Below are 18258 nucleotides of genomic sequence, written 5' to 3'. Positions count from 1 at the left end.
CACAGCAAGATTGATCTTGAAGTATATAATTATATTATCTTGATGGTCTATGAATGAACCTTTGTTTTTCACAGCTTTTTGTATTAGGCTCTAGTTTGAGATGACAAGGGTCTATATTCTATCTTTCCCAGCAGAATTCGTATATAAATGAGACCGCAACTTATATTCTGAGATATATAGAATATCATTAAATGGATGTGACAATGATTTTTTTTATCATCTTGAAGACCAGTTAAATGCTCTTGAACGTGCTTTGCTTTTTTTTTTTGCTTCTTTTTCTGGTTTTGCCTCTTACCAGCAGACTGAATGTAGAATTTGACTGTCAGAGATGCAATTTTTTTCAAGTGTTGTAGCGCTTTATTGCAAACCTTTTATCTAGTGGCTCACAGTATCTCTATTTCAGATTTAATTGTATATAGCAAAGACTTATACGTTAGGTATGATTGCTAGGCAGTAGTTTGCTATCCACATGCTTGCTATACTCTGTGAGGGTTAATGAGGGAAGGAATGTTTTGGCTGGACTATGCAGCAGAAGTGCTGAACTTTATGCTCACTGTTAAAAACCAGAAAATCTGTTTGGTCAGAGAAGCTGCATGTACCTAGAAAATAGCAGGTTCCCATGCTGGAGAAGACTTTAATGGTGAAATGATCAAGGCCTAGGGCTATTAAGGCACCTTCTTTGACTTTAAATCCACCCTAGCTTAGTGATGTCAAGTTTAACAGTATATGGAGGTGTTTATTCTCTCTCACTTCTTCCCCTTGTCTCTTGCAATTTGGGTGGACTAGGAAAGCTTCTCAAATAGCAGTCTGCTGGTACTTCAGCATAAGAAGGATGTACTTTGCTGAAGTGCATACCTGAGTCAAACTTAAAGTCCTTGACTCAAAGACAGTCAGGCGCAAACTTCCCATGGAGATTTTTTGCCCAGGCTGAGCAATCAGTACCTCCATGCTGTGTGATTTAAACCTGCCTTAGATATATCAATATGTCACAATCACTGCTGTGTACTCAGAGTTGCATGGGTCCCTTAGGTTTGCATTTTTGTTGTTCCTTGTAGACCTTTTTAACCAGGAAACATACCACCTACGTGTGTGTCCTACTGTATTTTTTCTGCATCATTTATAACAAGAAATACTATCTGTTACTACCTCTTACAAACCCGGTTCAGCTACTCAAGCTGTATGGGATAAGTGAGACTAGGTTTGATTGATGTGTCTCTGTTGAAGCCTTCCTCAAATCTTGCTTTCCACTCATGCCACAAAATAGCTGCACAGACAGCATCACAAAGGCCAAAAAGAGACTTGTTCTGAACAGTCTATCCCATGTTATTCACACAGTGTGTATGAGGTAAGCATATCCTTGTGTTTTCAGATTTTGAAAATTTTCCCCTTAAAAAGGGAGAGTTTAGCCAGAAAGAGTTGAGCAAGAGAAAAAAAAAATGTTTAAATAGTCAATGTAGTGGACATGGCAATTCCATTAAGGGCTTACAATTATGTTAAAAATCACAAATTTACAAAGTTCTAAATTCCCCCCCCCCCCCCCCGGGATCTATTGTGGCAATGTGATGTTCTGACCTCAGAGCCCTGATTCCTCAAAAGACAGTTTAATCTGTACGCCGTTAGATCCTTCTTTTCATTCTTCTCATATAGAAGACTGTTGCAGGAAATATTGGACTCTCTTTAGATCAAGCTGCTGCTCTGAAAGGTGAACAGAAAACCTGTAAATAAATAAAAGGAAAAGGCTAAATACCTTCTTTTAAGCAAATAATCACACTGATTTTTATTAAGAGGGCATATGTATAGAGACAAAAGTATTCTAAAAAACCATTTATTTTACCATAAGCATATAAAAACTGCAGAGACATCCTTGCTCTAGATTGACTGTTCTTTTTTAATACTTCAATATCTTCTTAAAAAGTGTATTTGCAAATATGTGGCAGACTTTCATAGCAATACAATATTTTCTGTTACCTAAGAAAATGCCTTTTTTTGATTGTCTCAAATTGCTTTACAAACAGTCCATGAATTTATGCTCACTTTAATTTGAATGCCATTTCAGTGCATTGAAAAGCATAGATTTAGTTTATAGTGGTTCATTATGATCTGCTAGTATGAACTGGTGTATGAACAGGTCTGTGGAATTCCCCAAACTAGTTTTTCCTTTAGGAAAACACTCAGTTGGATTTTACATGTCATCAGTGATATGCTGTCTATCATTACCCTGGGTAAATTGAGTGGTTAATGTCATATTACATACATTTTCTTTACCATACCTCCGAATTTTGCCTAGCTTTTGATTTCCTGCCAGTGACTGGAAGTTGAAATGGTGATAGACATGGATTAAAATGGAACTTCCCTAATTTCTCAGTTGTGAAGCATCTCCAGCCTAACTTACTTATTGGCCTCAAAAGTAATTGTGGCTGTTAAATGTTTCCCAAGGTTTAGAGGTTTTCTTCATGGCACAAATGCAGTATAACACAAAGGCGTGGCAGTGTACTATCAAAAGGCTTTCTTACCTACTGAAAGGACTGTAGTTATGTTAGCACGGTGCTTAACTAATTAGTTCCTCCCCACCATCATGACAAGACTGCTGTGATACCTGAGCTAGCACTATGTGTGATAGAGTTTCTAGCTTAAGTTTGTTAAAGCATTTTCCATTTCCATCCATCTCCTTCTGCCTCCTTTGAAATTAAGGCATATGAGCTCACTGACCACATTGGTCAGGAAAAACAAACAAACAAACAAAATCCCAATCTGAAAGCCTTGCAGGAATGCTGAAACCCTATGTGACAGGACACTAGGATACTCTAAGTCCGAGTCTTAGGTCTGAGCATCAGTTATATTGTACCATTCATCTGTACACCTGTCCTTGGCCTTGGTGTATGCATTTCAAATGAGCTTCTGAAAAGTAAACCAATTTCATTATTTTTGTCAGGATTTGAATTCTCAGGATGGCAAATAGCAGAATTCATACATGGTCTTGTTTTTGAAGCTGTAAATCTCTGTGGAGTGATCTGGGCTCTGTGGCTTTCACCGGCTGAATGGAACCTTGTTTCTTCTGAGCACTCTTTTGTGTTGGTTTTATCATTATGTGCCTCTTACTTACTTTCTAAAAGCTTCTCAAACACAAAAGACAAATTTTGTCCATGGGACATTTCCCATATGTCAGAAATTATTGATGAGAAGTCTTAAAGTTTGGAAAAGTGTGTGTGTATATTTTAAGGGAAGCAAAATGAAGGAAATGAGAAAAAGAAACCCTAGGCAGAGCAAGTACACGGAGAACTCCCTGTGTATTTAAGGGCAACTGTTGTGTTGGGACATGGTATGCATCACTGCTGCCTCTTGACAGGTTCACCGTGGAGAGACACAAATTAAATTCTTTCAGTTGCAGTTTTGAAGCTAAAAGTGTTTGACTGGTTCAGCCCCTGAATGGTGTTTAAGGAATAAAGGGAAAAAGAGCAGGAAGTTCTAATTGGCAAATTACTTCTTGTTATTTAGTTTGGCTTCCAAATTGGAAATTACGATAATGAGGAGCTTTGTGGGACTTGCCCTTGAAGAGGGCCAGGCAGCTTTTTGTTCAATTACCATTTAAAGTGAAGATATTCAAGGAACATATTGTAGCATTTAAGCCATCACTTTCTATTAAACAAGTATTCTAAAGTAATGATTTTTAAATCCCTCTCGGTGGATGGCTTTTGTGATTTTAAGATGTCTAAGCGAAGTGTAGATTGCAAACAAGGGCTAAAAGGATTTTCTTGTTATGTAATATTTAGCAAAGTGACTTTAAATATATTTCTCAAGATGTAATAAAGAATACAGTGTTGTATGGAATGATATGAGGACTTCACATTAATGTTAATCTCAGTAACCGTCAAGGTGAATATATACGTTTTATATGTAACTTTCATTAATTCTACTGTGTATTGCTTTTACAATTTCTTAACAAGTGTTATTGTTGACTGAAAGCAGGATAATTGAGAAGGATCTGATCCTGGAAATATATACGTAAAAAGTGCCGTTAACTCGTGAATTTTATCTTGCAGATCAAAGCCTGAAACTTGAACTGTTTGGTGTTACATATATTCATAAATACAAGGGAAAAAGTCTGAAAATAACAAAGAGGAGATGTAAAACCTCAGTCCTCTGAGTGGAATACAGTGTGAATTCTTAATTTTTTTTAAACATGCTACTAGTAATAGGTTTGTGGATATTTAGAGTGCAAACAGGAAAAAAACAGTTTATGGTTCCACAGGCAATGGACTGGGATTGTATCCTGTGACTTGTTTTCTTTCTCCCTCTTTTGTGCTTTCTTAGTGCAAACGACTCATTCCTTTTCTTCGCCTTTGAAAGATCTGTCTTAGCAATCTTGCTTACTTTTTATTCTGTAGAGCAGGCTGCACACAAGCTTGGTAAAAATCTAGAGGTTTTTACCTCCTGAGCAAGGAGATGGTGTAGACAAATCAGTTACCAAGTTTCATTCAAAATCTAAAGGCAAAAAGTATTCCGTGATGATGCTTGAATGGACCACTTAAAAATAAGTTTTACGCTAAAGAACCATTTCACACTTGCACATATTTTGTTGCTTATGGTTCTGTAATTGACCCTTCCTGTTAAGTTGCAAGCTCAGAATAAACAATCCTAACTAGCTGACTTTTCACTTATCAATGTTCACATTAATTAAAATGGTTAAGTAGAATACTGGAAGAGAGTTAATTTGTTCAGCATGTTTCCTTCTGAATTGGTTCCTGTCAACCCCAAATTTGGCCTAAAGCAAGTGCACTTAATGCCATTTTTTTTTAAACCTCTTAAAACAGAGGCATGTAATAGGAACACAGTTCCTGAACTTTAGCAATGGTGCTGGACGCTGTTCTCAGACTGTCTATTATTGTTTCGGTATGAGTGGATGACCAGTGGATGATTCATAGTCTCACCCTCCTGTCCAGCACAGAGAGCTGTTTGAGAGCAAACCCACAGGCGATTTACTTCATGTTTTTCCTTTGGGTTAAGCTGGTCTGGGAACAAGAAAACCAATTCATTTAAAAAAAAAAAAAGTCTGTTGTGTATGCTGGTTAGTTATATTTATATGTTAATGCGTGTGAGCATACAACTGTATATCAATATATACAGATCCATATGTACATACTTGTATGTGTACACATACATGGTACTAATAAAGGAAACAGCAGCAGATTATAGTAGTAAAGTACTTCATTTTCTGCAATGGTAGCCAAAAATATTCTTTGGAATTAGCCCCGTAAAAAAAATATGGTAGTTCATCCCAAAGTTTCATAGTAAGGCCAGGAAGGGACCTCTAGATAACCTATGCTGACCTCCTCCTGTATATCGCAGGCAATACATTTTACTCAGAGACTGTAATGAAAATATTTTATTCCTTGGGAGACTGCATGCCATAAGCAGTAAGCAAGAGAGACAAATGTGTTGGTAAATATCTGAGCCTTCTGTATTGTCCAGGTTGTATAAAAAATATCCCAGTACCCCCAGGGAAAGCCTGTGTTCTGTACTGGACGGGGCAATAAGGAAACAAACCAAAGGCCCTTGCTCATCTAACACAGGGGAACTCTTTTCATATTTGAATGGTCTGGTGATCGGTAATGCCTTGAGCATGTGAACTGGTCCACATACCGGTCAGGTATCTCAAAGGCGGATGCCTATTGCAGTTTTTGAACAGTGGGTCGCTTCATCTCATATCTGCTTTGAACCTGTGGCTGGTCTCTGATGGCCCATGGGAAGGCCTGCCCGAATACAGTGAACTGCAGAATAGCATTTGTTCCTGACCTCTCCAACATCTGGCTGGAGCCCTGAAGCATGAGATTCAGTCACGCTGAGTGTTGCAAAGTGTTACGAGCATTTGGAGGTCAATACAGGCAATCTTATTCTCCCCTTTTGGCCCTTGCTAAATGGAGATAAGCAGGGGGTGTTATAGATCATCAAGTATCAAAGCTAAAAAGGACAGCAGAGTCCCTGCAGTAGGGCCCTTCACAAATAGGCCATTGTTTGTTTGTTTGGTTTTTTTTCTTCCAGGAAATAGAGGATAAAAATGTCTTAGATATTGTATCTTTCTTAGAAGATTCCTGGTAAAATCTTACAAAGTTTAAGATGTATATAGATAAAAGTAAAGATGAGTTAAGTAGACCTTCCTTTAACATTCATAAGAGACCTAGACAGACAGTGTGGGGGTAGTTGACAATTGAGTTTATCTTGGCAGTTCTCTCTACCAAATCTAAGCGCAGTCTTGAGTATGAATATGTTCTGCTAGTGGAACGCAGTCTTGATTAACCTGAATGATACTATTTAAGGACAGAGCATGAAAGTACTACTCAATTCTTCCATTTGGAGATGTGATTGGATCAACTTCCCGGTGATATGGTATTTCTAAACATTTTTTTTACTGGTGCATTAGTTTCTGATTCAATGAAAAGCAGCCTACATAACAGGGGTAGGCGTGTGTGTGTTTGATGCTTTACCATGCTTTCTAAGCATAACTGATTTAGACATCTTGGGTGGTGTATGGAACACCATACAATCAATAAATGCATTGAAACATCTTTCCTTTGTTCTCAGATGTCCTTGTGGCTTTTGCTAAAGGAAAAAGATTTAGCTTATCAAAAAAAGATAAGTTTATAACTTAATAATTCTAAGTATCTTTTTTTTTTTAAGAAAATATGTTGTGTACTGGGTACTTTTTTTGTAGACATGAAAGGAAGAACAAGGGCCAATGACAGTTAAAATCACAGAAAATAAAGCATAAAAAAAGATGATTAAACATCGGAGCTTAACACTTTTAAGAGAAACAGTACGGCTCCATTTCAAGTGTCATCTTTTTATGACCGGATGCCTGTCAGGAAAATGTGTTATAGTGGAACACGGTGCCCAGTGCAGAGGTAGATCATGCAAAGGGAGTAATCCAAAAATGAGTAATGTGAAATAACTCTCTAGCTTTAGCACTCTAGAAACACAGTATGCATAATTGTTTTTATTACTAATTGTGCTGTTTGTTTTCCATTGTAACTTCCTTTCAACCCAAGACACAATTGTAAACAGTAAAACAGAAGGTAAGAAAGGATAGAAAAATGAGATTTTTTTAATCTTCTATTTAATAGTCACTTATATCACATGTAACTTTGGTTCTCAGTTTCTGTTCAGAACTAATGCATGAGGAAGGTGGAATATTTTGTCTCTGCTGAAAGAAAGGTGAAGCAGTTAGATCATTGTCATCCTGATAGAAGATTTCATGTCTCTTTCATATAAAGCTGAGATCTAAATGCAAAATGCAGTAAGCAAATCACCTGTCATCATGATGCTATCTTTGAGAGGTTCATAAAAAAGTTAGTACACTTCATTCATTTATATACCTTTCTCCTGTGACTGTTACAAATGAAGATGGTTAATCATACTATCAGTAATGTTACTGCAACTCCAAAAGCAGCAACAACACAAACATTATAAAGTTAAACTGAATTTCACAGAGGCAGTGAAGCAACAGCACACTGTCTCACATGACAGGCCCATTAGTAAAGTGAAAGACCCGTCACTTGTAATTTATTGAGTGAGGCACACCACAGTTTTGGAGCTGAGAGGATTTTTTTTTTTTAATACACCTTTAATGATGCTGTATCATTCTCCATAAAATCCTACTGTCTGAACTGCCATGTGCTACATCACCTTCTGGCAGGCAGAGGAGGTGCAAAGGAAAGAGCGTAACAGAGCCACGCACATTTTGTGGCTCCTGTTCCGAGTAGTGTACATGTAGTCACAAGCTGGTAAACAGCTAGATGAGAACAGCAGGGGAACTGAAATCATATAATAAAAGGAATGCAGTGAAACAATTCCTTCTTTAGGGTGAATGAGGTCAGAGGGGCAAAGATATGCTATGAACTTTGTTGCTGTAGCAAGAATTGTGCTTCAGACAGCTTCACAAGTACTTACTGTCCACTCAAATCTCAGTCCGTCCCTTTTTTCTATTTTTTTTTTTGTCTTGCACAGCTGAAAGTAAAATAACAAGCATTTAAGGGACTTTAGACCCACTTTCAATTATTGTTGTGAAGTTAATGCTAAATCTTACTTAAAATCATGATGAAACTTCTGTCTCACTCGTGCTTTCGTAGAGATGATGCTCCCTTGGATGATAACAAGGGATTTCTCTGGTATATATGGATACATTAATTAAAACTACCATTTCAAGCTGCCCAATTTCTCCCTTCTCTGGAGGTTACTGTTCCTGCCATAGGATCAGCAGGAGGGGAGTGTACGAGTCTACTTCTGCTACTCAATCATCTGCCTTAAACTGCTGATGAAGATGGGTTTGTGCAAAGATTGTGTCCACATCATTACTTCATGTTGAGTTGTTATTTTTTTGTTTTTACTTTTTGTATGTATTTTTTTGTTTTGTATATTATATTCTTCTATAATTATAGTCTATTGTTATTTTATTTATGTGTTTATTAAATTTGTTTTATTTTATTATATTTTATTGTATGTCTTTTTTTTAATTTGCTGTGTCACTGAGAGTAAATTCCCCTTTCTTTTTGTCGTATCTCTTCATTGAGTATATATGTTTATAAATAACACCTGAATACAGCCATAAATTATGGAAAAACCCATTTTCTTGGTAATGAAGTGGCTAAAGTTTAGTTTGTCTTTCTACCTATGGCTGTTACACTCTGAGTATTTATATATTATATGGAAAGATATACTAACCACATTCCAACAAATCAATATCAGGAATAAAGTTTAAAAAATACCCAAGTCTTCTATCATAAGAATATGTCAGATACCTTGGTAGACAGAAGGAGGAAAAAGGAATATTTTCATGTTGTAAAACAGGAAAATCCCATTGAACGACCTCCTCTATACCTTTTGGGGAGATTATTATATGTCTATGGAAAAGAGGAGGAGAACTGCAGAGAGAACTTCTGCAAGAACCATGAATCATATTGGAAACATACTGTTACTGGCTTATCCATATTTCCCAGAGGCATGTGGCAACTGAGACAGTCATGAAGCTGAAGCAGAGCTATACTTTCAGGAGATGCAGGAGCCAAAAACAAAAGAAAAAAACCCCAAAACCAACATGGTATAGCCTGTGGAAGGCTCTAATTCCAGGCACGTTCCCCATGTGTAGACAAAAAGATGTCACAGATGTAGAATGCCTCCCTGTGTTTTCACCATGTAAGTTCTCATCAGCTTCTGCTGACCTCTGTGTCACTGACATTGCCTAGTGTTTCATGAACACCAGATTCCTCCTGCTCATTGTATTTTTCTCATGAACCGTAATTAGCTAAGGAGTAAATACCATACAATATGATAGTCCTTTGATTGTTCTCCGTCCTGAAGGTCCCAACTCAGTTCTGTATTTTCTGTATTGTCTGTATCTGTAAGCATAAAGACACAATAAAATGTTAGTTCTCATATGCTTTCCTACTAGCTTTTAAAATTTCTTACTGTTGCAGAGATGTACATTGTGTCATGGTTATTCCCTGGATTGAATTATTGTATCCTTGAAGAACACAGCATTTTAATTCCATTGTTTTTTTTCCCTCTTAAGACTGCCAGCTGATTCTCTTCCTCAATTTCAGGTTTTACACTGACTTCTCAACACCACTCAATTTTAACTTTTCAGTCGTAACCTAATGCTCTCTTGAATTTTCATTGGTTTGCACTTGAAAGGAAAGTAAAGGAAATACTGAATGCCGTACAGAGATATAAAAATGGTATTTTATGAAACATGATTAAGAATATTAGTTCTGTGCTGTAAAATCTCATCATCATTTTTATGGTGTCCTGTATAAATAACAAAACCCCATGTATTCTAAGGAGCCAAACAGGGCCAAGCAGGATCTCACACTTCAGTACATGTTTAGAGCATTTCTTCAGACTCCTCAATGTATTTTTTTAGCATAAGAATCAGATCAAAAGCAATTCCCTTGGCTTTATTTTTTTTAATGCATTATGCTAATTGTTGCCTTCTAATATCCTCTTTGGCAGTTGTTTTGAGTAGGGAATGGGAGTTCAATGGAAGATAGAGCTATTTTGCCAAAGCAGATCTTAGTGATGCAGAAGAGTTCAGGAGTGAAATAGTTTTTCTTTCTGCTACTCTAATGAAGGCATACAGAGAAACTGTAATGTGCAGCATCCTGAAATGTCGCACTGCTTTGTGTAACCTTGTGATCATGGTGTTAAATTGATATTGCTGAAAGAAAGGAAAGAAAAGGTGCCAGGGCTTTTAAATGTTAGGGATCTTGCTGTTCACATTTTATCTCTGTTATGTTGTTCTTTAGGCCGGGGAGTTTCATAGTGAGCAAAGTTTGTTGTAAAGATGTTTCAAGACTGGAAACAAAAATCTTCATTTTCTTGAGGGTTTTTTGTGTGTGTGCACACGTGTGTGTATGCATGTACAGGCAGGTTTGCATATCCACATCTGTGTCAGTGCTTCAAAGTGGAATTGATTTTAGACAGAATATAGGTGAGATAATCTAGTTGCCTTCTTTCTTTGACAGCTCCTTACTGGTGTGTAATTGCCCATTAGCTTGTGTTGATCGATTTGCAGGCTGAAGTGAAAATGTCACCATAATGTGAAGGCTGTGTATGTCCTTAGGTGGTAAGGACAGTTCTTTTCTTCTGATAACTGACCATATAATTTCATCTGGTAAATATCTACTGAGACTGGTAAATATCTATTGAGACAATGCTTTATGACTAAATGTACCACAAAAAAATCCATCCGTCTTACCCTTTCATAGGTCATCATGATGGTTAATTCATCTCACTTAAAAATTTATACCTTCACCTTGTTTCCAGTTCTTGGATCTAGCCATGCATTTCTCTGCTACAGTAAATGGCTGTCTAAGGAGTCTATTCATGTGTAGCTATTTATAAACCACAATCAGGTCACATCTTAACCTTCTCTTTGATAAAATAAATAGATTAAGTGCTTAAGCTTTTCAAGCCCTGAATAATAGCTCTTCTCTGAACCGTTTCCAAATTGTCAGATTCACATTTAAAATTGATACTAATACTGACCACTTAATTTCAGTAATGATCTAACTAATGTTATATGAAGTTCAAGCATTACCTCACTATATATATAGATGTATATATAAAAGGTAGAATTGCTTCAACTGCAGCAGCTTCAGATGCTCCTTTTTGCTTGGTTAGTAGCCACAACCATGGAGGCCTCTTTGAACTCATACCTGTCTATGATAAGGTTCCCTGCTCATAACAGTGGCCCTCGTGCTTTGTTCTTGAAGATGTGACTTTGCATTTAGCAGTGATCCAGATTTTTCCCAGGAAAAATTTGTCTGTATGCAGTTGTTGATTCAATCAATTTTTACTCAGTAACTGAGAGCTAAAATCGTGTCATAACAGTTGAGGTACTCTCCCTGTTGAACAATACCAACAAGGTGATTCAGTTAACTCCAGAGTGCTGGAAAGAAAGCGAGTTCTGTACGTGATCTAAGCAAGTTGGGTCCAAGAGGAGCTCTGCTAATGATCGGACTTGGGAGATAGCTGAAGCCTTTGCTATATTTAAAGCAAACAGAAATACGAGGCTAATCGCAGCAAAGATAAGTTCTCATTCCGAATTGAAAGGGCTTTGTAGTTGCTAAGTAGCAATTCTGCATGAAGTTCAGCAACAGCAAAAGAAGTTTCCAGGTGCCTGATACTGGATATTGAGAAGCTTCAGCACTGATCTGATTCTGTTCGCCCTGAGTTTGTGCTCAGCTTTAGAGAAGCTCATTGTAGTCAATGGCAAAGGCAGTTCAGCAGCTTCAGTACGGAGCTCCATGCATGACAATTTACTCTGCTGAGAAGTGCGGAGTTCCGTGCCAACAGGGCTATATTGGGTCTTACACCTGCTATGGGTTCACTTAGAGCTAGCTCCTGTATCTCTACCATGTACATTAGACCCTTAGGCTCTTTTGAAGATCCAACCTGTGCTGTAATTTGAGAATAAGAAGTTCTCCTGGGATTTATGCAGTGTTAAGTCTATTTTTAAAATCTATTTTAAAATGTTCAATGATTATTAAAATTAATTTCTTTGAAGACTTAATTTCGATGCAGGGTGGGAAAATACACATCTGTACACATGCAAATGTTTACATGTGCAAATACACACACTCACACAACATACTTCTGCAAAACCCACTACTTTTTATACCCAGTAGCATACAAGGTTTCACAGAGCCATTATAGTACTAGTAGGTCCCACAGGCAGCCTTCTGTAGAACTGTTATTGTCGTAGCACTGTGATTATACAGTATATGATATTCTCAGTGTGGGCAGAGGTGGTAATGACATTGAAGCAAACACTGATGGTGGTTTAGTCAGCTGTGTATTAAATGTTATGTATCAGCATAACTTATTGTTAGATTTACGTTCTTGCTGGTACTAACATGCAGTGGCCTGGCTTTAAAAGGAGATACATGTAAGCAAAGCATATACATAGACCAAAAGTGGAATATGTATGTGAAATATTTGCATGCTTTTAACTTGTTGGAGGAGGAGAAAGTTTAACAATTACAGTAGATTCACATTATTAGGTCACAACAGTGTCCAACATGAAGCTGTTGGAATGTGAAACTGAAAAATATAAAGCTAAATTTATTGATTTATTCAAATTTGATCATTACACAGGATTGAGGTATGGGACTCCGTCTCCCTGTTTATAGGGCCGAAACCAGAGCCAGCAGAGTTTGTCTCATCATCTTTATTGAAGGGTTTGTTTGTGTTGTAATGGAATTTCCCTAGTTTTCCCTGAACAACTGGAGTGAAGGATGTGTTTTCGGTTACATAGCTAGTGGCAGGGAAATACCAGCATCAAGAGTATCAACAAATTTTGGATATAGATGCAGTGATCTATGCATCATCTTAATTTGGATGGAAGCCATGTTTTATTTTTTTTTTATTTGTGAGTGTACTAAAGCTTTTGTGTGTAAAACTGAGTCTCTGAACTATAAGATGACTGCCTTTTCTAGTGTCTGTTTACTGAAAACTTTAATCCGCTCTCAGGGAATCAAGTGAGATGTGGCTAAGTGAAACATTGACATTTTGATGAAGCAGAACTGTTTTCTGTGTTCGTTAGCTGAAAGCATAAAATTTTACTAATTTGCACCACTTAACCCTAAAAAGAGTTGAAGTGATTGTGCAGTAGGTTCTGTGCTTTCCTTCCCTCGGAGTGAGCTGGGGAAACAGGGGTGCCACAGGTGCTGTGAATTGCCTATTATGAAGAGGTTGAGATGCCCAGGTGCTGCTGGGGATGTCAGAGGACCAGCTGTAAGGAGTGTGGTGAGGAGCTGGGGGTGCATCCCTGCATCTGGGACCAGGCCGTGACCTTCCTCCTGGCTTTAGAAAGTGGGGGGTGGCTGCTTTTAGAAGCACGTTTTAGACCAGACCAAACTGCATGTGGGTAGAGAAGAGCTAGATGAATCTGAAAGTAATATTTTCTACAGTCTTTTGAAAGAGCATGTGTATGTGTTTTGTATGCATTTTTGGAGCTATAATAACTTCAGCTTTAATTTTGCTAGACCAGGAAGGATTTGGATTTAAAAATGCGTGCCTTGCATCTCGAGGAGTTGATCTGTCTCAGCAGAAGAGCATGACTGTTCCCCCTTATTGTGATACTAGCTATTATCGTTTGAGGCTTGTTCCCTTGAAGTGATACTAGTGAGTGGAGAACTAGTGGGGAGTTCAGAGATGTAAGTAGTGGCTGAAGCTGTTGGCTTGGCTTTATTTGCACTTTAATTTGAGTTTTGGCTGATGAACTGAGTCTTTCCTCAAGAAGATTTGGCATCTTGCACTTCTGAGGTGTGCCGGCTTAGTCTTTTTGGAGTAAAAGACTAAGATGGCCAAAGACTGTCTGTCCCCATCCCCCACCCTCCCCAAGTTAGGTTGTATGTGAGTGAGAGAGGCAATACTACCTTTCAAACACAGCTAAATAAAAAAATAAAATGCTTCTAATTGGCAAACTAAGCTAATTGTTGTAATGAAAGTGCATATAGTCAGTGAACAGCTTCTGAATAGTATGTCTGAGTAAAACATGCTTTAAAAATAATTTTAAGAGTCCTGCAAACCACCTTTTCCCTAAAAATATTGAGTTTTTTGTGGCAGTATAGGTACATGTTCCGTAAAACACGTACTGGGTATGAACGCTTTTTTCTGATCCTCAGCTATGTACCACATTTTTTCTGACAGAGGTTTCCATTATAGTGTTACATCCTGAAGGACTCTGCTCCCTTCCACTGAGGATAAGGTACGTGTTAAATAGATTATACAGTTTACAGGAATAGTTTTTTATCGGTGTGTTCATTAGTCATGCAGACACATCAAAGCCTTTCCCCTAATGGATAGCTGTCTGGTTTCTCTTCCTTCTCACCACCTAGGAGTAAGCAAGGAAAACTTAAATTTACAAACCCCTTGGATATACCTTATGGAAAAGAAAAACTATTTCCATCAACAACTATACTTAAGCTTTTCTCGGAAAGTATGGTCATCTTTTCTTTTCCATTCTTTCTTGTTCTCAACAGGATGCCTCTTGCTTACTTTATCCTAAATATAGTCTGAACTGTAATCATTGAACTATTTGTTCTGAGCAGTAGTAGTGGAGAGAGTAATAAGGCTGATTTGCACAAGGATTTCTTACTCTTTTTTTCTACATGAACTTCTCCTTTGCTACAGGAACTGCATTTGAAATGTAAGCTTTTATAAGGGTCCTTTATGAACCAGCTGAACCTCTGGATTTGCACTAAATCTTGAAAACTACTTCTATTCCACAGAAAATTATTTTCTTTCTCTGCTCAGTGGTAAATAAGTATATATGGAACACTTGAAAAATGCCCTATTGTGCAAATGCAAATGGTAAACAATAATCCCTTACATAAATATCTTTTTTGTAGAAGAAAAGGGGCATTTTGATATGGAAAATACAGGAAGTATAAGAAAAATTCACTAACTCTGCTAGCTTTTGGTAAGGGTGGCTTGGATGATGAAGGTTTTTCTGCTAAGAACCTTTCCCTTTTGGCAGTCATGCCCATCATATTGGTCATATTGGTAGCTTTTTATTCTGGATAAAAGGGGGATGGGACAATTTTTTTTTTTTTTTTTTTTTTTTTTTTTTTTTATTTTATGGATAAAAGGGGAGGGGCAATTTTTTTTTTTTTTTTTTTTTAATGTGGAACCTAAGGCTGATGTCCTTGGACTACTACATGCCAAAATAGTAGTAGTAGTAGTAGTTTAAGTGATAACGCTTACTCTAAAGGTTTGATACTTCGGCAATACAGAGAAGCAATAGTGAACCATCTCTTTTCCTTTGTGCTTTGTGTTACTGCCAACTTTTAACACACTGTTCCTGAATATTGTTTTCATTGTTATTTTGAAATAGTAAGATCTGTACAGCCAAATAAGTGTAGTAACATACTACAGTATACTGTAGTATATACATACTACAGAGTAAGAATATTTGCAAAATTTTATTCAGATTTTAATTGGCAATTGGCACAAGGCAAAGTCTGCATGCTTCACTATGAAAGTTGTCCTTATGTGTTCTTAACGAATATAAAATACTTTGCATCACTCAAGGGGCATCAGAGCACATAGTGTATGATCATATGGGTCTTACTCCAGAACTTTATTCTCTGTAGAATTACTTAGGGCTTTTCCACATGCCAAGAAATCGGGGAGTTAGGTAGTGTACTGCCATGGGATTAATCCCTTATCCAAACTACAAATGCTGTTCTGCTCCTATCACCAAAGGGGGACGAGGCACTGGACCTGTTGTAGAGAGCTGCAGTTGAGGCTTCCTGTCATGTCTACTTAATGGTGTTGGATGTTCATGTAGAGAAATGGAGCCACAGTGCTACCACGGTCTGACTGGATGTACCTACTGGCCTGCAGGGCAGGTAGGGCCATATCATCCTCACCTACTTGCTTCTCATGCTGCAAACAGACAAGTCAGAACCATTATGTGGCACCTTGAGTTACAGCTGTGGTCTTACCTTATCCCTTTCCCCTTCTCTTCTCCCTTATCTTTTCTTCTGAGGTAATTTTGACTAGTCTAACACTGAAGCTGAAGGGTGAAGTACCACTAATTTTATTTGGTGTTATGCCAGCATATCGTCATTAGAACTCTGAGTTAGGTTTTCATACTCTCTGCTGTCCGTAGATGTACGGTGGGAAGAGTGATGAACAACATCTTCCCAAGTACACAGTAGTATTTGTGAGAGAGAGGTGCTTTTATCATGTAGTGAAAGTTGAGAAATGCTGAGAAATCATTGCTTCCTGAAAAATAGCAATTCATAAATTGACAGCAATGGGTTGATAATCATCCATTTGTTTATTAATCAGAACATCAGCAGTTAGATGAACCCTCTAAGAGCAGGCATAGAAGAGGGTAGGTTTGAGTTTGTCAATATTCAGGGCTCCACAGTGAGGCTTAATATAAATTATATTTTCATTATGATGTGCTAGAGTCAAAGGCTACTGAAATATGCAAACCGCTATCAAAATCTGTTTCACTGCAGAGCTTCAATGAAATGTGGAAATTGATGCAAGCTGTGAGTATCTTTCCAAGGATAGAATATGGTCCTAAGACTATGTATGCATCTTGGGTTTAGATATCACAAACTATTTGAGTTTCTAATTACACTGGGTGTAATCAGACCCTCTCGATGTGTGTGCATGTGGACATATAGTTTACATTTACTGGTGAAGAGGTTATGCTCTCCTTGCTGCAGGCATTTCATTGTTGGTATGTTAATGGGAGCCTTTGTATAAATTGAGTGGAAAATGTGAGTCATAGTTTCCTTTCTTTCTGTCTATATACCCTGTACAATACCAAGGAAGGCATATTAATATTTAGTATAGAGTGCTCTTTAGAATGGAGATTCCTTAGCATATAGCTTCTTCCTGTCCTTGCTGCCATGCAAATTATTTTATTAGATCATCAGAAGGAGGATGGAGGAAGTAAATTAGTAATGAAACAGTTAAGTGATGATTTCTGAAGTATGTTATTCTCTTACTGTGTTTGTTTAATGCAGGAACTTATATTCCCCATTCTGTAACACCATCTCCAATGACACTTGTTCAAGCTCTAATTTTGCCTATGAAAGGGTGAAGAAAAGCTCTCTGCCCTTCAGGCTTGTAAATTGCTTTATTATTTAGTCTCAGCTGACTTTTATTCCACAGGTGGTGATCTTGTAGGTGTCAAGGTACGTTTCAGGCACATATAGATAATAGCACGTGTATTGGTGACCTAGAGACTCTTCCTTCTTTATCAATGATGACCATTTTCTATCCCCCCACCCCCGCATCATGTGGATTCTTATCCTACTTGACCACCTCCTCAAAAATCATCTCAGTTAGTCTGGTGCTCTGTCAGGGGAAAGACAAGATTCACACACTGGATTTTTCTTATGCTCACTTGTCTGTCATAATTTTGCACCAAATTTCTTCATTTTTGGACGTGTAAGAAGAGACAATTATCATTCACATTTCAGAATCAACTGAGAGGTGTTACTACATCACGTACAAATCGCCATAATTAAAATACCATGGTGCCCAATGAATGTATGCAAGACCAAAGAACAAAAAGTAGCCCTGTAAAAAAAATTACTCAAATTACTCCTGTTAAGACTAAAGTAGGTGGTTCTTCCAGCTCTGTACATCAGGTTGAATTGTCCTCTGTGTGGAAAACTATATGCAGGAGCTGAGCCTGAAGACCACTGTGGCTCAGACTCATTGTCTTTGATGCACAGCTTCTGGCAAAACAAATCAGTCAAAAATACTGCTTTGTATGGTAATGAAAAATATTTTACAATGCGTCTGAAGACAGATCCATCAGAGGCTTTTTAAGATATCCTCAGCTTGCTACTTAAAGATGAAATCATCATTAACATTGTAAGAAGCATATTTTATTTTTCCCGAGGAAAGTGTAACTTGAGGTACCACAAATGACTGGAGGCTTGCCAATGTGACGCCCATCCACAAGAAGGGCCGGAAGGAGGATCCGGGGAACTACAGGCCTGTCAGCCTGACCTCGGTGCCGGGGAAGATTATGGAGCGGTTCATCTTGAGGGCGTCCACAAGGCATGAGCGGGACAACCAGGTGATCCGGCCTAGCCAGCACGGATTCATGAGAGGCAGGTCCTGCTTGACCAACCTGATCTCCTTCTATGACCAGGTGACCCGCCTAGTGGATGAGGGAAAGGCTGTGGATGTGGTCTACCTGGACTTCAGCAAGGCCTTTGACAC

This window comes from Aptenodytes forsteri, unplaced genomic scaffold (genome assembly GCF_000699145.1).
Source record: "Aptenodytes forsteri isolate BGI_AS27 unplaced genomic scaffold, ASM69914v1 Scaffold93, whole genome shotgun sequence".
Classification (NCBI taxonomy): Eukaryota; Metazoa; Chordata; class Aves; order Sphenisciformes; family Spheniscidae; genus Aptenodytes; species Aptenodytes forsteri.
This window is presented reverse-complemented; position numbering follows the sequence as displayed.